Source organism: Patagioenas fasciata, chromosome 19, assembly GCF_037038585.1.
Source record: "Patagioenas fasciata isolate bPatFas1 chromosome 19, bPatFas1.hap1, whole genome shotgun sequence".
Lineage (NCBI taxonomy): Eukaryota > Metazoa > Chordata > Aves > Columbiformes > Columbidae > Patagioenas > Patagioenas fasciata.
Window position 1 is genome coordinate 424,591 of NC_092538.1, and position 21,392 is coordinate 445,982.

The 21,392-nt window shown below is 50.2% G+C and overlaps 1 pseudogene; it reads left to right on the top strand.

Annotated features, from left to right (window-relative positions):
- The first annotated feature begins 1,051 nt into the window (after nt 1–1,051).
- LOC136110108 (dynein axonemal heavy chain 9-like) overlaps nt 1,052–21,392 on the top strand; it is a 71,144-nt pseudogene continuing 50,803 nt past the window's right edge.

Below are 21,392 nucleotides of genomic sequence, written 5' to 3' on the forward strand. Positions count from 1 at the left end.
TCCCTGGGGTTGTGCTCCCCCTTCCCACGGCTCCCTGGGCACGAAGGTGGCTGGTCGGGTCTTCTTCGGGTCTACAGAGCCAGCCACAGTTCCAAAGAGTCTTCAGCATCCTGGGACAGCACCATGGAGGTGCTGAGCTGCTTTATTCCGTTTCAATTTTATGTCCATTTGCAGCTATTTTTATGCCTTTAGTCACCTCCCCCCCCTCCCCTACCCCCACCCTGAGTCCAGTAACACAAAGGGCTGTTGTTTGTCACTAGGGACAACCTGGCTTTGTTAGGCTGTTGCCACAGGCTGGTCCCAGTGCAGAGCCAGCCAGGATAGGTGACAGACACGGTGTTGCTGTCACAGCTCAAACAAGCCAAAAGCAGCTCAAATCTGGGCAAACCCCGACCAGCCCCACAACCCCATGCTGCCGGGTCAGTAAAAGTGCTGATAAAGGCAAAGCTCCTGTTTGGTGGGCTGCAGCTGGGACCTGGGGGCCCCTCACCACCAGTGTATCCCAGGGGGTACCAGCAGACCTTCCCTTGCAGCACACTGAGCTCAGCCCAGCCCTGGCAGGCTCAAAGGGCAGCCTGACGGCTGTGCCCATGGGCAGGGACATGGGGACCAAGCACCGGGGACAGTTGTGAGGGCAAGGGACAGCAGCCCATGGGGCCATCTCCAGTTGCGGGCTTGAAAGGCTGGGAGAGCCTGGGGATGGGGCTGCTCACTTTGCCTACTGGCTTCCGCCCTCCTTGGCTGCTTGGATTTGGGGAAAAGGGTGTTCTGCTGTATAAAGTGGGCCTGTAGAGATGCCCATTCATCATCAGCTGCCTCTATTTCACATGGGAACTGCTTGAGACAGCAATGAATATGGGTCTCCAGGCTTGGCCAAGCACAGACCTCAGAGCCTGGTGGCCTGTCCGTCTCCTGCTGCACTTTTTTCTCCATTGGTCTTCCGTGACTCCCGCTGTAGGTGATCGTGCCCATCCTAACGAACAAGAAGAACCATCAGGGCTGGCCACAAGTGGTGTCACAAGACATCGTGCGTCATGTCCACAACCTCAAAAGTACCATTTTCACAGTTGTTGGCCAAGTAGACGGCAAGACCTTGCTGCCTCTCCCAGCTGGCTCAGAGGGAATTGAGGACATTGATCTGGAAAATGAGAAATCGTGAGTACCACCCCAAAATAACAGGTTCTGGAAGGTCCAGAGAAGCAGATGCGTTTGTACATCAAGTTGTCATCGTGTCTGGGCTGCGTGCGTGCCCCTGTGGAACCCCAGGAGATGTGTGGGTGCAGTGGAATGAATCGCTCCTCAGACAGGACGTGGTGCGGGTGGGATTTTGTGAGAAGTTACTGCTTCCAAGGCAGTGGGGTGACCTGTCCTCAGCTTCCCAGCCCACTTGGTGGTGTTTCTTGCTGAATTAAGTGAGTTAATGACTGCAGGGATGTAGAATATTTTGAGGGAGAATGGTATGGGGAGAGAGAATCTTGCTGGATGTGTGAGTCTCCAGGTCAGATCCTGAACCTGAATGGATCTGATGTGACAATGACTGGCTGTGCAGAGAGGTGGCGACTGGCTCTTCATTTCCACCATTCACTTTATGAACAGTGTTGTTGCCCACACTGCTGCAGACATTCAGCCATTTTCTCCAGAGTGTAATTCCTATATTAAACCAGTGACAAAATCTTATGGGGTTTGATTGTTTTGTGGTTTTGAAATGTGAAACCCTGTAAAATCCAGCTGCCCACACGGCCATTGGAAGTAGATCCAACTGAGCAATGCACATCAACAAAGTTAATCACGTACTCTGTTTACTACAGCATGGAACGGATAGATGAATCTCTGGTGTATGCCATGGAGTCGGCCATCATAGACTGGAGCCACCAGATCCAGGAGGCACTGAAGAAAGAGTCTTCAGAGCCTCTCCTGCAAGGCAGCAATCCGAACCCAAAGGTGGAGCTGGAGTTCTGGAAGAACAGGTACCCAGAGCAGCCTGGCCAGTGCATGGTGCCCTGTGGTGCTGGTTTTGTGTAGAGGGAGAGTGCTGGTGGTGGAGCTGCTAATTCCATGAGTTGAGAAGAACAGGCCACTTGGGGTTCATGTAGGCTTCAACTAAGGAAAATTGCTCCCGCACAGAAAATCATCATGATCTGCAAAGTGCCTGGGAGGTCACTGGGCAGCTGGCTGTGTTTTAACTTAGCCCCACCACAGGGGCTACACCTCAAGGGACTTTTTTCAGAAATGCCCTTTACAGGATCCCAGGCTGGTTGGGCTGAAGGGACCTCTGCAGATCCCCCAGTCCAAGCCCTGCTCACGCAGGGTCACAGAGCAGATCACACAGGTGGGTCCAGGCGGGTTCGAATGTCTCAGAGAAGGAGACTCCACACCCGCTCTGGGCACTCTTTGGTCACTGTTCACTAGGAGCCATCCACAGGAGTAATTGCTGATGGACACCTGCTGGGGGCTGTCTGGAAATGGTGCATCTCAGCTGGCTGCTGTTCATCTGTCAGGGCCAGAGGGGCTTTAGATGCTCAGGAGCCTGGGAGTGGTATTTCCTCCTGCCCTTTGAAAACCTTTGTGCTGTACTGGTTCAGGCTGACTCGGGGCAAAGCCCTGCTGGCTGGAGAGCTGTTGCTAATGCCTGCAGAAACACGATGGCTTTTTTTCAGCGATGTTCTGTCAGTAGCAGAGCTGCTGTCATGCTGAACTCAGCACTTTCTGTCCTGTAGGGTTTGTCTGTGCCTCATGCAGCTTTCTCCCATTTCCACAGTCCATGTGTAGCTGGAGGAAGCCCTGAATCAGGCCCAGGGGAAACAGATGATGTTGGGGGACAGCTGATGGCCCAGTGTAGGTGGGTAACATGGCCACCAGCATCTTGGTGTGCATCAAGAACAGTGTGGCCAGCAGGCCCAGGGCAATGACTGTCCCACTGTACTCAGCGCTGGGGAAGCCAAACCTCAAATCAGTTTTGGGCCCCTCAGGCCAAGAAAGACCTTGAGGTAGTGGAGTGAGTTGAGAGAAGGGAATAGAGCTGGTGAGGGGCTGGAGCACAAGTGTGATGGGAGTGGCTGAGGGACCTGGGGGGTTCAGCTGGAGAACAGGAGCTGAGGGGAGACCTTCTGATCTCTGAACTGCCTGAAAGGAGCTTGGAGCCAGGGGGGGTCGGGCTCTGCTCCCCAGGAACAAGCGCCAGGAGCAGAGGAAACGGCCTCAAGTTGCGCCAGGGGAGGCTGAGGTTGGATATTAGGAAACATTTCTTCCCAGAAGGGGTTGTGAAGCATTGGAACAGGCTGCCCAGGGCAGTGGTGGAGTCACCATTCCTGGAGGGGTTGAACAGTCACAGAGATGACATTCTCAGGGACACGGGGCAGTGCCAGGGGTTAGGTTATGGTTGGACTCGATGATCTTGAGGGTCTCTTCCAACCAACTGATTCTGTGATTCTGTGTCTCGGTTGCTGTAGGTGTGATGACCTGGAATGCATTTACAACCAGCTGACAACGAGGAAGGTCAGGAACATGATGGAGCTGCTGGAGAGAGTTGAGAGCAGCTACATCCCAGCCTTCAAAACCATGCTAATGGATGTTGAGGCAGGTGAGATGCTGGGGCAACTTTACCACAGTGCTGGCTTCTGGCCTTTCTTCATGGCCTGGTGTGACTGATTTCAAGCCAAATCTTTCTAGTTTGTGAATTGAGACTGGGCTGCTTGTGCTTGAGTCTAGGCTTTTGTTTCCAGGCTGGGACAAGCTCCATCGCTGGTCTGTTGAGCCAGACTCTTGCCAAAGTTCAGGGTGAATGGGTTTGGGAATTTATTCTGCTGTAATAAAGTGTTTGCATTACTCTAACAGGACTCGCCTCAACTTCCACCAGCTCCTCTGGTGTTATTATGCAGGAACGGGAGTTCAGACTAAGAGGACAGATCTTGTACCTAAGACTGCTTTGTTAGAGCGCTGCTTCTCAGGCTTTGGCCACTGCAACCCGAATTTCCTTGCTTTGCTTTGCTTAGGGGAGTTGAGCGCAGCCCAAGGAAATATTGCAAATCCCTGTCTGTAGTGAAAAACAGCGTAGTCCTGCTGGTCTGTCCCTGCAGACCAACACAGCTGGACATCCATGTCCAACCCAGCTGCTCTCTGGCACAATGAAACCATCTAGACTGTGTTAGCTGTGCACGTGCTGGCAGAAAACACTGTTCTTCACCACTTCACGTGCAAACATTGAATCTCTTAAGGATCTGTGTCACACTCTGCATTGTGCAGTTTAAATGGGCTGGAGAAACACCCCTTATATAAGGAGCCAAGGGTTCATTGTTAAACTAATTAATACTTTAAGGGTTTAATCAAAATACAGCAAATATTTGGTTTTAATCCGGCTACAGCGATACTAACCCTAATTGGATAATTTGGACTATAATTGTTAATTTCCATTACAGCGCAGTTCAGATTTGTGTGCACCTGCTTTTAAGTCTCTGCCCCTTTCCCTGGCATTGTACTGGTGTGGCTGCTGTTGGTGGATTTGCTGGGAGGGTGATGCTGATAGTGGGAGTCTCTTCTTCCTTGGTCTTGGGCCTTAGGGGTTATTTTTGCATGCATTCAAGCACTTCTGTCACTTCTTGTTGGTCCACAGGTTTAATTGCACAACGATCTGGTTTTATTAATGCTTGCGCTCTGGGGTAATTCTTCAGGGTAAAACCACACAGCTGTACAGAGCTAAGCTAAAGCTTTCGACGAGTCAGACATCAGTTGCTTTACTGTTGACAGGTTTTCTATTACAGTCAGGACTGGTGGGGCCGTAGTCATCTGCCCACTGGACAAGGAGTTGCTTGAGCCAAAACTGAGCTAAAAAGGGCTCAGGCCAAGGCTGTACAGCCTGTCGTGCTGTACAGCAAGGCCATGGCTCACAGCCATGGCAGCACTGTATTTTTGGTGCTGTTGGGCAAATTCCGTGTGACTTTTTAGCAGTTGTGGACTCAGGCTCTCCACGAAGCCCTGTCCCAGCTCCCTGTCCCCTGCCATCACATCAGCTTATTTCTGTTCTGGTTACTGCCGCAGGTGAGTGATGTTCACGAGTGAGTGACCTGCAGCACACAGGTGGCTGAGGGTGCTCAGTGCTTGTCAGGACAGTTTCTTTTCCCAGGCACTTTTCCATGTGGTGAGGCCAGCACCTAGCTGGGAACCCAGCACACCGCAGCTGGGTGGTTCTTACCGCTTCTCACGTCTCTCAACACAGCTTTGACTGAAGCTCAGGACGTTCACCTGCACCTGACACCCCTCAAACGCCGCTTGGAAGACGTAGAGAGGGTTGAGTTCAGCGAGGTGAAGCCTTTCCTGCTCCCCCTGCTCCACGTGGTGTGTTTGATCTGGGTCACCTCCAAGCACTACAGCATGCCCGTGCGCATAGTGGTGCTGCTCCAGGAGATCTGCAACCTTCTCATTGAGCAGGTCTGTGGCTGTGATGCCTGTGTTTGCAGTCCCCTGTGTCCCCTCTCCCCTTCTTCCTATTGTCCTTCCCTGGAAAAGTGATTCTTTAGGCAACATTTAACTTAATAAACAGGTTCAAATGTGTTCAACACAAGAAGTCCTTGTTTTCCATGATGGCAGAAGTGACCTCTCAGGTGTGATTTTGCTCTTCCAGGCCCTGGTGTACCTGTCTCCAGAAGACCTTCTGAAAGGGGACATGGAGGAGAGCCTGGGCAAGGTGCGAATGGTGCTCGGTATCCTGAACATGTTCAAAGAGGCATTTGAGGAGAGAAGGGAAAAACTGCACATGTATTATGAACCAGGCCAAGAAGTGAGGGAGTGGGACTTCAGCTCCACGATGGTGTTTGTGAGGCTGGACACCTTCCTGAAGAGACTGGAGATGGTGGAGGTGAGACTCTGGTCTTGAAAAACATTGCAAACCGTCAGGAGAACTCTGTAGCCAGGAGATCACTTGCTGGCATCTTTCCTTTCTATAGCTTCACCTGATACCAGGGAATGGGGCCACTCTTTTGCTGTTAGGTCTCCTGTTACAGCGAGTCTAAGACTGTGTTTTACTATGTCCTGCTCAGTGCATATGTAAGCTGGTCAGGTTGATAGGTGTGTTTTTTGCTCTCAGGAGTCCCGTTGGACTCCTTGCTCCTGTTGGGGCAAGAAAAGGAGGATTACTGGAGGTGTGGTTTGCACAGCTGTAAATAAAGCAATGTAATCTCCCAGGTCTCCTGGTGCCATCAGAGACAGATTTAGGTTATGGTTGGACTCAATGATCTTAAGGGTCTCTTCCAACTGAAATGGTTCTATGATTCTATGACACCCTAGAGCTGGGTCCTGCCTGTCTTGGAGAGGCCAGATGGCAGGATCCCCTTGGCTGTGCCACGTGGGCCTGGGGAGGAGCAGGGACACGTTCCTCACCAGGTTGTCCCTTCGCATCCTCATAGTCCATCAAACTGGGGTGCTGTGGCTCAGGGGTGTCCCTGTTTGCCAGATCTGTCACCTGAGGCAGGGACATTGGGGTGTCATCCCTGAGCTCCCAGTGTGGCCAAGGGCTCCTTGAGCCACAGGAGATGTTCTGCAGAGAGCAGGTCTGAGTGTGAATGTGGGAGCTCCCTATGCTCTCCTTACCACATGGCTGTGTCTGGAGACCACAGACATACAGACACCATATGTACCTGTTATACAGACACTGTATATACCTCTTATACAGATACTGTATGTACCTCTTGTACAGACCTTGCATGTACCTGTTATCTCTCACGTGGCTAACCACACACATTCATCTGCTCTCCACACACATCCCAAATGAATTTCTTTGTTGATTGTTGCTGCGTTCTCAGTGTGTAGGGTTGGATGGCCAGTGTACAGGTTGCTGGTGTTTGCAGTTTTACTGCTTTAAATGTGCCATATACTTTTATGTGTTCCTTAATTAACTATGTTGAAAACTGTCATGACTGGTGCCTATTTTAAAAGTATTCATAATGATGGTTTCCAGTAGGGTTTGATGTGAAATAAACCAAATTATGCTGGTCAGTGTAGAGAGGAATATAAATAGACACAGGAATAACTGCAGGTTATCATGAGGACAGTGTTGGTGACAGGTTTACTGGGACCCTGTAAAGGCTCTGGGGCACTGACTGCTGGGATTCCATGGATGCCATGGGCACACTGTGGATATGGGCTGCAGACAAAAGCCAGTGGGGAGGTTTTGAGCTGGGGCACTGTGCGTTTTGACCAGTGTCTGTTTCCTCCTTCCGTGGCTGTCCCACACTCCAGGGACAGTAGAAGCTGCAGTATCTGGAGTCAGAGGGAGAGCCTGCGGAGTGAGCTGTAAAACAAGAATTAAAAGCATAGTGCACACCAGCCTGTTAATGAGGAAAACTGCTGCATCTCTCTCCGTCTCAATTTCCCCTCATCACTTCATTTCAAGCAACCTTGCAAGACAAAGCAAGGGACAACTGGTATTTCCACATTATTTTTTTGCCTTACTAGGTATTTGTTCAAGCGGATGTGCTGGTGTGTCGAAGTGAATATGAATGCATATGTGCATTTGTTTTCGAATTTTCATAAAAGCTGCAGTTACACTGGTGCATGGGTAGCCCATGAGCACGTGAAGAGGGAAGGATCCCTTTCCTTTGGTTCGTTGCACTGTTTCATATTACGTGTCTGTGGTAAAACCTGCTGCCCTGCTCGGGTGGCCCCAGGACAAGTGCAAGCAGAGAGTGGCCACCAGTACATTCCTGTGCACATTTCTCCTGGTCCTCTGAGACAATGGATGTTCAACCAGCCCTTACTTGGCCCTACCTAGGGAGACAGATGAGGTGGGATGGCAGCAGAGCTGCCCAGTGCTGCCACCACCACTGGGGGAGCGGGACATTTTCCCAAGAGGTGACACTGCCAGGCTGCAGAGGATGGGAAGGGAAGGGAAGGGAAGGGAAGGACCCGTGTGCCACCTCAGCAGAGAGGGCCAGCGGGGCAGGTGCTGCAACACCCACTTGGACACGTGGAGGTTTGACTGCGCAGGAGCTTTGGACAGTTTGGGTACCTGTAAATATTAGAAATCTGTCCTTGGTTAATACCTATAAAATTGGGATTCTTAGCTATGCTGGATGACATATAAGAGTCTCATATCCTGCTTTGGATCTGTCCTTTAAATACCCTTAAAAGCGATTTTACAGTTGTCATGGTATTTCTAGTGGCTGCAGCAGGTCTCACTGGGCAGGGACGTGTTATGAGCAGCCACTGATGCTCAGGACAGGCAGATCAGGCTCCCCCCTTCCCATCCCTGCCACCCAGCCTGAGCACCAGCGCTGTGCTTGGGAAGGTCCCTCAGCAAGTGCAACTCTGTCGTGACAACTGTTGTCATCTTCTTTTGTCAACATCATGACCTGTGTCTCCCTCCGTTGACTTTGAAGGATCTCCTGGCAACTTCCTTGGACTTGATGAAGCTGGAGAAAATTGAATTCAGTGGGATTAAAGGGAAGACCCTGGGCCAGCAGGTCCTGGACATGTATGAGGAATTCCAGGAGGCATACAAGGTGTTTTCAGAGCGAACCTATGACTGTCTTGACCTGACCAACACGGTAGGTGGGACCAGTTTGCGGGAACATCAGGAACATGTGCATGTTTCCAAAGCAGCAGTTTCCTGCTATCTTCTTCCCAGCTCTTTCCTCCTTTCATTATGATCTGATCTGGTACTGGAGGGAACAGGGAGCCGCTGGCCTTTCCTGCAGAGATTTGGGACTTCTTGCACGTCTATATCTAACATATCTTGCTAGATCAGCACCTTAGATCAGTGCAGCTGGGAAACTGGGATTTCCATGAGTTATGCACAAGCTTTTGCTGTACATGGTGCTTGCTGAGGTATAAGAGCTATACCAACACCCACATCTCTTTGCTTTCCTGCTCTTGGTATTTACCATGTTTCCCCAAAAAAAAGACCTACCCCAAAAACAAGCTATAGCATGATTTTTCAGGATGCTTGAAATATGAACCCTATTCAAAAAATTAGCCCTAGTTACAGTTCATAAAAAAGTCAATTTAAATAGGGTCCAGGCAGCTATACATGTAAAAAAGTAAGCATCTTTTGCAGCAAAAATTAATATAAGACGCTGTCTTAGTTTTGGAAAAACAAGGTAGTTTGCCTGATGAGGGCCAACTCAGATCATCTCTGGGATGTGTTCGCTCCTGCCTAGATGAACACATGGCATCTGGGGCTCTCAGAATTCAAGGATGCTCTATTTTATTATCAGTAGTGCTTTAATTAAAGGAATATTCCCAGCCCTCTGGGACCTGCCTGGTGTGGGGATGGGTGGCTCGTGCTTTGCTTCCTGCAGCTCCCAGTACATCTCTGCAGGGGTGGCACGTCCCCAGTGTTTCTTGCTGGAAAGCTGCTTGCTCCATAGCACCCCTCCTTCAGCAGGGCAGGCACAGAGGAGAGGTGACAGTGGCTCTGCAGGAGGTGGCTTGGGTTTGGTGACCCCATGGCCATTTGTGTGACTCTGAGTCATGTTTGTTCTTTCAGTGCTCTAGTTTTGCACCCTCTGCCACTGCTGGAGCCGTTTTTTTTAGCTAAAACATGGCATCTGGATCTGCTGGAGCTCAGCAGTAGCAATAGTAAAAGCTATTTCCTTGCACTTTGTCCTTTGGAAAAGAGACACATGACCTCATTTTTAGTGGTTTTGTCCAAGCTAGAACAGAAGGACTGTCACGGACTGTCAAGTTCAGTCTTTGATTTGGACTCTTTTACGTGTAGGAAAACAAATATAGATGTTACTCTTGAAGTTCAAAGGATTTATTACAATTGAAGCAAGAAAAGCAGTGCAAGAAGATGATGGAAATTACAGAAACCCAGTACTGTTGAGTTTGAAAAGGACCTCTGGAGATCACCCAGTCCACCTTCCCTGCTCAAAGCAGGCTCAGCTAGAGCAGGACTGTGACTGGTCAGGTGCAATATCTCCAAGATTACCTATGTCCAAGTGTGGAGACTCCACAGCCTCTCTGGGCAACCTGTGCGAGTGTTTTGAAACTGCCTCACTCACAACCAGCTCACCATGGAACCACAGGCTTGTTTTGACTTGAAAGTAGGTTGGATTTGGGACTCAGCAGGTGCATCCGTGGGTTTTCTGGATGATGGTGTGGTCTTCAGGCCAAGTGGTGGGGGAGAGGGTGTGGAAATAGTCCATCTTGCCTGTAGGCTGAAGATAGTGCCATGTGGGCTGTGGAAAGCCCTCAGGACCAAAGGGTCCCTCCCAGAGAAAGGGCCAACATCTCAGCCATGGGACAGCACAGAAATGTTCTCAAGCTTCGTGAGGACTTTGCCACGTTGCGATGGCTGAAGATTGGCCAGAGGAGTGGCTTAGTTCACGGTGAATAAGAGAGGGCATCTCTGGATCGAGGAGTTACAGGTACCTTCCTAGTGCCATCTTGCAGCCTCACAGCTTGTGTTTTGCCTTTGTGCAGGACTTTGAGCAGGATGCCTTTGGTTTCCAGCAGAAAGTAGAAGACATGGACCGTCGGCTGGGCACCATTTTCATCCAGGCTTTTGACGACGCCTCCAACTTGGACCACGCCTTCAAGGCTTGTTTATCGCTCCCTTGCTCTTCCCTGAAAGGGAAATCAGGGCACCCGGCTCGGTGAGAATCACGCTGAGGAGACCAGGCAGTGCTGGAGCCACAGGCACATGGGGCTGGTGTTTGCTGGTGGGACAGTGGGACTTGTAGCTTTTGGGCTGCTCTTGGTTTGGGATGCTCAGGCTGGTGGGTCCCTCACAAAGCTTTTGGATGCCAGGAGATATATTTGTGTCTCTCTCTGCAAGTTGGGGGAAATCATGCTTTTTCTAGGATTTCCTGGTGAGAATTGATATTGTTAGTATCAATTTGTTAATATTATTAATACGTGGATCTGTTTCAGTTTTGGAAACAGGTTTTCTAGAAACAAAGCTGGTTGATTTATCAATTAATCTATCTTGCAGAAATAATAAATGGTATTTTTTTAAAAAAATCAATATAAGCATTTGTAGAAAAGACTTTAGCAAGTGACAGTGTTTATCTTTGTAAGTTTTTTGAAAAAAATAGAAAATCTTGAAGCATTTGAAGAACAACAGTTGGAATGTGGTCCAACCCCAGAGAAAGTCTGAGAGGCCCCGTAACAAAGGGAGCAAATTTCCTTTTTCCAAAGTGCCCATCGGTGCGGACAGTGTTGAAGCATCTGGGCTGGGGAGGAAGGTCCCAGCTGATCTCTGCAGGAGTCGGGGTTGTAAATTTTTCCCCTCTTCTTTTCCTGCGTGTTCACCCCAACAGCTGCTGGACATGTTCGGGAGCCTTTTGGAGCGACCGGTAGTCGCTGCAGATGCTGCTGGCAAATACTCCGTCCTCATCAGCATGTTCAGCAGGGCCCTGGACCACGCCAGGCTGATCTACTCCCGGCACATCCAGGCAGAGCTGAAGCTCGGTAGGTAGAACGTGCTGAGTAAAATGGGTTTTACAGGGAGTTTGATTGAGATTAATTTGGGGGGGAAATGATTTATTTTTCTAAGGAACCCAAAACTTTACAAATTGCAGATGTTTTCAGCCTCTGTAGCTCCTAGTGGCAATGGAAATGCCTGGGAAAGCTCTGTTCTTAGTATTAAAGCAAATAATTGGTTAGGAGTAAAAATACCCTTTTTCAAATGTGTATGCATGATATGTGACTGGGAATGGAGACACATGCTGAGCTTTTCTCCCAGCGAGGCTGTGACAGGAGGTTTCTCTCCACATTTGTGTGCTGCCTCCAACACCCCATGGGACCTGCAAACCCACTCATGTGCTCCTCAGAATGAATTTATTTTGTTTCCCTTACAATGCTTAAAATGCAAAGTATGCGAGTGGGACTTTGTAACCAAGGGTTTAATCAGCCTTTTCCAAGTTTATTATTCCCCGTGACTGTTGGCACAGGGGGGAATGGGTGGATTTCTATCAGATTATGAGGATTCAAGTCTGTCATTTTGAACAATAACCTATTTACTTGCCTCAGAAAGATCATACTGGAACGAGACAAGTCCTGGACTGGAGAGAATCATGGAGAGAATCATTTGCTGTGAATTTGTGGTTATTGTTCTGTGGCTGTTAGATAAGACGGACAGAAGTAACTCCTGGTCAGAAATCCCTATGTCAGTGTTTGTGAGGGGCGGGGAATGTGTCCCAGGCAAGGGACACCTCACATCAGCTCAGGTTTGGACATAGTCTGGGCTTCTCGTTCGATCTCAGCTCCTTATTCAAGATCCAGAGGCACTCGCCTTGGTCACAGACCTACATCAGTGTGGCAGATGTTGGATTTAAGGAAGGAAGCTGGGAAATCAGAGCAGTTTTCTGCAAATGAGGTTCTGTTGTTGCATCTTTGGGGTTACAAGTGCAGCGTTCAGTCCAATGCTGTTCCAATGTGCCCTCCCCAGGATCCCCCCTGTGCACAAGAACATGCCGCCGGTGGCTGGAGCGCTGCGCTGGGCGCAGGAGCTGCGAGCGCGAATCCAGGTGCCGTTTGATCACTTCAGGCACATCCCACATCTGTGCGTGTCTGTTCCAGCTAAGTTGCTTTATGACCACCTTGCTATCTTCTCTGTAATCAATCTGATTTTCGTTCTGTGGTGAACATTATCCCATGGTTATAGCTGAAATAATTCTTAGTCAAAGAGGTGTGAAGTGGTTGCACTGGTGCTTTTCAGCTTCCTTGTGATCATTATTTTTTTTAAGAAACTCATTAACTGGATTTGTTTTGAAGCGATTAAGAGGCACAGTGGGCTATTCAGCTTTCAGACATAGTTCCCGGGTTGCAATTGAAAGAGGTATCAGAACCTTTCCTGCTGCAATCCCACTCAGCATGTTCTCCAGGACCTCCTCAGCTGCAAGTCCTGGTTCTGGCATCATCCAAACTGTGAATAGCAGAGAAGTGCTGGGCTGGACTCAGCTGAGATGGGTCGATGGAGCTGGGTTTGCATGTTGGGGAGCAGACGAGCATTTTGTTGGGCAGAAGAAAACTTTCTCAGCGTTAAACAAAGGAGCCATCTCCCAAGATCAAGGAAAGAAACCAATGCTGGTATATTTATCACCCAAATGCTTGTTATAACGGATGGTGTCAGGGAAGTATGGCCTCATACTCACAGCTGGCACCACATGAGACAACGTTTAAGAGCTCTGTAAGCAAGGCAGTGTTGGACTTATGACAACTGAGGGTGTTCTAGGGACTGCACCTGGTAGCTCACAGGAATGGCTTCACGTGTGCTGGTCAGGATTCTGTGTAAATGGATCCACTTTTTTAATGTACTTGACCAAAATAACTTGACCGTCACTGTACCATGTTTGTAACCTTCTCTCACTGTATCTTGCCATTAAGTGTCTTTAAGTGCACAGTTATTCTGCAGCAGCAAAGACATTGGTGCAATGAAACAAACTCTTGGGCTGTTCCCAGCACAGAGCCCAAGTTATCATGTCTGATTTGAACCTAAATGGCAAATTTTTGTCCACCATGAAGGACCCAGATCTGCATTTCACACTGATTTTCTGTCCTCTGTTTAGAGTAGTTAATAACATGCTCTGCAACGGTGGTGACATGATGCTGTTGAAAGGGAAAAAGGATTAAAAAGGAGAAACAAAAGTGGTTTTGCTGGGATTTACTTGGATTTGCTCAGAGGACTTGTTTACTTCCAGCAGGTTTCTCAGCACTTGCCCAGCGGTGACTGCTCAGGCGCTCCTTTTTTCCAGCTTTTGGTTAAGTTAATTCAAGTTTTGTCAGTATGTCCTCCAAAATCAACAACCATCTTGAGGAAAACTTGGATATTGTAGATGAAACAGTGGGGAAAAGACAGCATGATAAGAATTCCTCTGGCCTGCTGTTCCCTGGGCTGTACAGCCCTGGCAGCGTGGCCAGGGCTCTGCCTCCCGCACTCTGGGACACCTTTGCTCTTCGGTTGGAGGGGCATGAATTGGGCACCGCCAAGAGCTTCATCTGCCGGGAGCCACACTCTGCTTCTTTCTGTGCCTCTTTGACCTCAGAAAGTGGTGGCTGGTGAGCAGAGGTTGCCCTGCTCTGTGCAAACACCGGAGCATTGAGTATGTTACGGAGACCAGTGTTCCTCCAGCAGCTCTGGGCCCTTGTTCTTCCCCCAGGACGTGGTTCTCATTTGCCAGTTGCCATGCAAACACCCGCAAAAGGGCGCACTGGGGCTTGGAGAGCTTTTGTGCAGTGAAATGGTTTTGGGCGATATGGTGGGGTTGGAATGTAAGATCCCCAGCCAGGCTCTGCCTGCAAGGTGGTGGGTGGTTTTGGGAAGGGGTAAATAGAGACTGCAGCCTCACAGGGCTAAATGTAACGCTGAGCTTGTCTGTTGTGCCACCAGCTGCTTGGACTCTGCTGAAGGAAGAAGGGTGATAGAGAAGTATGAAGAAATGATCCAGCTGCTCGACAGGTAAGTGGTGGCTCAGGCATGACTGTAACTATATGAAAAAAAGCCAAACCTTATAGAATCATAGAATTGTTTTGGTTGGAAGAGACCCTCATGTCCATCCATTAACACAACCCTGGCACTGCCCCGTGTCCCTGAGAACCTCGTCTCCACGTCTGTCCACCCCTCCAGGGATGGTGACTCCACCACTGCCCTCGCAGCCTGTTCCAATGCCCGACAGCCCTTTGGGGAAGAAATGTTTCCTAATATCCAGTCTGAACCTCCCCTGGTGCAACTTGAGGCCATTTCCTTCTCCTTCTCTAAACCACCTTTCAGCACATTTGCAAGCCCAGGGCCTGAGAATGTCTCTTTCTAAGCCAGAAGGAATTTTGTGATGAGAGAGGAGGAGGAATCCTTTGCTACACACCACAGTCTTTCTGTGATATCTTGAAATGAGAAGTTTGCATGGGAGGGACAGGGGCTGTGCAGCCCAGCAGAAATGTTGGAACGAGATTCTTTTGGATGTAGGAGATGCTGTGGTAGAAAACCTGAGCTGACCAGAAGTCTCAATCCACTTGTGCCCATTCACAGTGTACTTACCGTGGCTGTAATGTGTGTATTCCACAAGTGGGAGTGGGATTCGTTGCACCTCACTTAATATCTTAATGTTTGATGCTACAACTGAACTGATTGCTCTGAGCTTTTGAATGTTTGTCCCCAAATTTGAATCCCTATGCAGACTGGTCCCAGACAGTCTCTGAAAAATCACAGTACAACCTTACTCAACCGCTTATCCGGCGAGATCCAGAAACCAAACTGATCACAGTTAATTTTGATCCCCAGGTAAGAACTAGCTTTCCTGTCTGCTGGAGGGCACGTCTCCAAGCTGTGCCCCACCGTGCATGGCAAGTCTGGTGGGATCGCTACTAGATCTGTTCTGCTGAGGTCCCTGGAGCATCTGTTATGGGTGACGTGAATTAACCATCCCCTTTGTGGGCTCTGTCTCCTGGTAAAATATCAGGATTACAGTTTAAGCAGCGCAGATTGTAATTAAAGCCAGAAAGTCTGTGAGTAGCCAGATGTTAACTGGTGTCAACATCTCCAGAGCAGGTTGGTTTGACGCTGGTGTGGGGAGCGTAGGAGCATCATCCTACAGACGTGGGTTCGTGTTATGTTTACCTGAAATCTGAGCTTCCTGAAAGGGTATAAAAATCCCAGGAAAGGTTTGTTTTGTTACTTCAGTGTTGTGGCTGTTGGATTTCCTTAATTGTGGTGCAGGAGGCTTCCAGTAGGTCTCTGTTCCCTAGGGCTGCCCTCTCCAGCACAGGGAGGCCTGACCATCCCCCTGCCCAAAGCAGAGGCAGGGTCCAAGCCAGCAGAGTGCAGAGGTGGATTCAAAGGTTCTGGGGCCTGATGAGAGCTGGGGCCTCTCAAATGTGAAATGCCATTTGCTGCGGAGGTGCTGAATCTCAGGGGCCTGGGAAAACATCAAACACTTCCCCCTTTCCCTGGGACTTGCTGCTGTTAGAGAAAAGTGTTGAGGTTCCAGAGCTCATTCCAGCTTGGCTCTCAGACAAAGGATTTGTCCAGCTCCTTGGAATCTCCTTGCTAAGGTGGGAAGCAAATGGCCCCAGGGGATGTTTTCCACCCTTCACCCTGGTGCCAGGGTTTGGAGCCTGTGACGTGCTGAGCATGTTCTCAGCTCCAGTCTCTGAGTGCTTCTGCGCTGCTCTCAGCTTTCCGTACTGAGGACTGCCTCATGTCCTCAGGTGCCTGCTTAGCAGCCCCTTCATGCCCTTCAGAGCAGATAGGAGCACCTCATTTTGCCTAAAGGGAGGATGTATTTGCAACCCTTCAACATTAAAGAATCTTCCAGAGCTCACCTTCCATGGAGGAGAGGGAAAGAGGGTAAGACATCCTTGACACCATGGTGGGGATGTCTCAGACATTCCAGTGCATAAAAGGGAGGGGAGTTTGGTTCTATCTCACTTGGCCTCCTGCTCCCTCAATCCCCTGCTTTTCCCTTCCTCCCATCCCATCCTCTTCCATCCACCTCCTCAGACTGCTCCCTTCACCCTTCTGCGCTCCGTCTTTCTTTCCTCTTCTTGTCATTGTGGACATAGTCACTTTAGTATTGTAGATACTCCTCACCCCTGCCATTGCCCATACAATATACTGAATTTCTGTCACCCAGCCAAAATGTGCAGTTTCAGGAGCATTTTCCCTCTCACAAGCCACTAAACTGAGCAAAGATTTTTTTTTTTTGTCTTAGAAGTGATATATTGCGTTGGAAGACCTTGCTGCTCCGTTTGTTGCAGGGACTCACTTCTACTTGGGTTTATAGTTTAATAACCCACTCAATCCCGTTCCATCACAACTCAAAGATGCTTTTGGTTGTGCCTCCTCCTGCAGGCACAGTATTGCTGAAAGACTGTATTGATGAGGATAGCTGAGAAGACCAGAGATCATCATGGCTTTTAGAGGCTGCACAGGGTTTGCTGGCTGGGTAGTTAACAGAGCTAGATGTCTTTGATTGGGAAGCAAATCAGAGGCAAAGATCAATGGGAGGGAGATGGTCTGGACTAGGAGGTGTCCAGGCCCTTCTCAGAGCGTACTGCTTTGTGAATAAAACAGCAGGAACCCCCTAAGATCCCCAGAATTGACGGGAGGGTGTCTACCAGGTGAATGGGGAGGATTGTCTCACATTCAGCTCTCTGCCTTGTTTCTGCAGCTGGTGTCGGTGCTGAGGGAGCTGAGCTACCTGTCTGGCAGCCGGCTGGGAGCCATCCCACCCACGGCAGCAGAAATCTATTCCTCCAAGGAGTCATACCGGCAGCTGGCGGCCAACTTGGAGCTGATGGTGAACAGATACAACAAGGTCCTGAAGACAGTCCTGGAGGTCGAATACCCTCTCATACAGGAGCAGCTGTGGGATATTAACTTGAAGCTGAAGAAGGCAGAAGAAACACTCAACTGGAAGATGGAGGGTGAGCTAGCTCTGTGTTAGGGCAAAAGAGGCCGTACAGGATTTCACAGAATCCCAGACTGGTGAGGGCTGAAGAGACCTCTGGAGATCTCCCAGTCCAACCCCCCTGCTCACGCAGGGTCACAGAGCAGATCACACAGGTGGGTCCAGGCGGGTTTCAATGTCTCAGAGAAGGAGACTCCACACCCGCTCTGGGCAGCCTGGGCCAGGCTCTGGCACCTCCTAGCAAACAAGTGTCTGCTCATGTTCAGATGGAGCCTCCTGTGTTTCAGTCTGTACCCGTTGCCCCTCACCCTGGTGCTGGGCACCACTGAACAGAGTCTGCTCCATCCTCTGACAGCCACCCTGAGATATTGATCCCATTGATCAGATCCCTCTCAGCTTCTCTTCTCCAGCTCAACAGCCCCAGCTCTCTCAGCCTTTCCTCAGAAGAAAAATGCTCTAGACCCCTCAGCATCTTGGTAGCCACCGCTGGGCTCTCCCCAGTAATTCCTTGTCCTTCTTAAACTGGGGTGCCCAGAACTGGACACACCACTCAGATGGGGCCTCACGAGTGCAGAGCAGAGGGGGAGGATTCACCTCCCTCGACCTGCTGGCCACACTCCTACTCACGCAGCCCAGGTACCATCAACCTTCTTGGCCACAGGGCACATTGCTCATGGTTAACCTGCTCACTTGGGTCTCATCAGATTCCTCCCATGTCCCCAGCCTCCATCACCTGGTTCCCAGTGACAGTTCACAGCAGGGCAGGGGACTCTCCAGCAGAGCCAGCACTGGGGAGACAAAGGGCAGCCCCCAGCCTGCCTGCTCCTTCCCATCTTACCTTGATCTGCTTGGGCTGGGGACAGGATCCTGATCCCTTCAGCTTCCCTCTGGGCTTTTGGGGAAGAGAGGCTGCCCTGTAAGCAGTGATGCTGAGGAAACGGCAAGATTGGGGTTTGTGAGAGCTGGCAAGGCTGGGGTTGAAGAGTCTGCTCCCTGCCCGTGCCAGCCCAAGTGACCCACTGTGTGGTCGTGTCCCTGTGTCCCCAAGGCACTGCTTTCTCCCTGAGTTGTGCAGGGACTGGGACCCCTTGGCCCAGCCATCTGGCTTGGGACAGACTTCTCCCGGTGGGGGCCAGGGCCACCTCGTTATCCTTTCCAGCCAGATGAAATACTGTGGTTAGTGGTGAGGTTTGTGCACCGTGACTTTGGGATGATTTAACCAGTGTTCTTGCTTGATCAGTTTTAACTGCAAAGCAGAATGGAGGAAGACAATTTGTTTCCTCTTGGTGAAAGCAAACTGCTCGCTGTTGGAATATATATTTCTGTCATCAGGCTTGTGGTATGAACAGGAACAAGTGTCCTCCCTTGGGAACTTGCAAAGCAGAATTCCTCATGCTGAAAAACTCTTTCTCCATTGCACAACAAAGATGAAGGGACTTTCCTGCAGATGAAGTTCCCTGAATCTAAATGCAGCCCTCGCTGGTACCTTGGGCTGTCACAGCCTGTGTTTGTGGGGCTGTGGGTCCCTGCTCTAGTGACAGTGGCAGGAACACTCAGCCTGTTGTCCTTGTTCTCTCTCTGGTAGCAGATTAAATCTGGGTACGGGAAAGGGGGAAGTGTCAGACGTCCCCACGGTGCTGGTGCTCCTGGCAGAAAACAGAGGCTGCAGCTGTACCATGGATTGTTGGGGTAGGAGGGAGCTAGAAGTGACTCTTTTGGTTGAGGTGGTAAGTCTCTTGTGTTAATGATGGGTGAGAAATACATGAAACCGTGGGGGAAAAGTCTTATGGAGAGTGCACAAGAGCTTGGCCATGCAGCTCTGAAAAAAAGTAGTCAATCATCTCATTTTTTACCAGGTGTCTGGGATCACATCTCCATGGTGATGGATGATGTCCATGACCTCGAGCAGAGGATACAGAAAGCCAAAAACAATGTTGAGGAGATCCAGACCATCGTGGGATCGTGGGCGTCGCCCATATTTGTGAGAAGAGATTGTAAAAGAGAATCGCTGCTGAGCCTGGAGGACTGTCAGGACCGCCTGGAACGGCGTTACAGCCTTGTCCGAGAGTCAGGGCAGAGGATTCATCTGCTGGTGAAGGTGAGGGGGGACCTTCTCCAGGGGTTTGTTGACTCTTCATAGGCTCTGGGTGTCTCTCCGCTCTGGTGAAAATGTCCAGAGCTGCTTCACCTTAAAATTAACTCCCTTAACTCATTTGAAAAACTTACCTGTTGTTGATTAAGGAATACTTTGATGGGTGAGCTGGTACAGCTGAGTGTGCGGGGCTGCTGACCAGGCACCGAGTTTGGAGCAGGAGTGGGAGCCGATGCAGCCCAGTCTGGCTCCCAGTCCTGGTTCTTGTGAAGCCACTAGAGGGGAGTCGTGCATCAGGCTTTGGGATCCTGCTCAGAGGAGAAACTCCTCCGAAATATTCACCTTAAAATGGAGAGGCAGCTGGCTGTGGCTGACCTTTCTGCTTTAGGCTTGTTGTTCCTCTGTGGGAGCAGGAGGTGACGCTGTCAGTCCAGGGAGAAGCTGAGTAACAAGAAAAAAGCTGCTGTCTGAACCCTGGGTTTTTTCCAGTGGCTTTGCCAGAGCTGAGAGTCCTCTTTGCAGAGCAGGAGAAAGCCCAAATCTCTGCGCCTCACCTGCCCAGAGGTTTTAGCGTGTCAGGGACAGCACCTTGGCTGGAAGGCAGATGGATTTTAGGTCCAGCCCACTCCTGAGGGGTCGCCATCTGGCCTTGGACTCTGGAGAGACTGGGCTGACCCTCTCTGGGACACTGAGCCCTTGTTGCTCACCTTACTTCACTGTCTGCACTCAGCCTTGGGCTTCTGACCCACTTCTGTACCCTCTGAACCCACGGCGAGGATTTTACTATGCCCACGTTGTCCTGCTGCTACAGCTGTGACAGGCTCAACCACCTCCAGCTACACCCAAAAGATGGGAACACTTCCTAAATTGACCGGAGAGAACATGGGGCTGTGGCCAAGGCAGAAGGGCTGGCACCGCTGCTCTGGTGGCTCACAGGGCAGGACCAACTGCAAAGCAGCATGAAGGTCCTGGGGAGGGAAAGGCACCGTGGCCCAAAATAGGATGTCCCCATGCCTCTGTCCTGCTGTGCTGGTCAAACCTGGAGGAACAGCAGCAAAGGGGCCAAGAGCTGGTCTGCTGTGTTTCCCTTGGGTGTTCAGGTCTTCTTTTGAGCAGGTGAGTCTTGAGGCTGCTGAGAGAAGAGCACAGAGAGTTTGGGTACGTGCACCCACAAGCACAGGCAGGACAGTGAGATGCTGGCTTGCATTGCCCTTTTGCACCAGGATGAGGCCTCTGGAGTAAAGGTTCAGTAGAACACCAGTGACAAGGGGGCATTGTCAAATACAAGGGCATGGGACAGTGAAGAGGGGGTGGTGCTTTCAAATGGGCATTCCCATAGTGTTCAGTCCTGTGAAGTTCCCCTTTCTCTTGTGTCAGCAAAATGTGGAGGTGAGTCTGCAAGGCACCAGAGCCCTGGCTTGCTCTGTTAACAGTTTAATCACTCAGCGTTGATGTGTAAAGTTGGGGAGCAGCAACTCTGGGTTGACTCAAGCCCAATTGGCAATGCCACTCTATCTTGAGGAGGCTGAGGCCAGACCTTCTTGCTCTCTGCAACTGTCTGAAAGGAGGTTGGAGCATGGAGGGGGTTGGTCTCTTCTCCCAAGTAGTAAGAGATAGGATGAGAGGAAGTGGCCTCAAGTTGCACCAAGGAAAGTTCAGATTGGATATTAGGAAAAAATAATTCACAGAGAGGATTGTGAAGCTTTGGAATAGGCTGCCCAGAGCAGTGGTGGAGTCACATCCCTGGAGGTGTTAACAAATGTACAGATGGGGTTCTTAGGGACATGGGTTAGTGGTGGAGTTAGGTTATGGTTGGATTCGATGATCTTGAGGGTCTCTTCCAACCAGAATGATTCTATGATCTCATGTGTGCCAAGCTGCCATGCCACTGGGAATGGCACCCTCTCCTGTGTCCCCAGAGATGAAATACAGCCAGCTTTGAACCCCTGGCAGCAGAC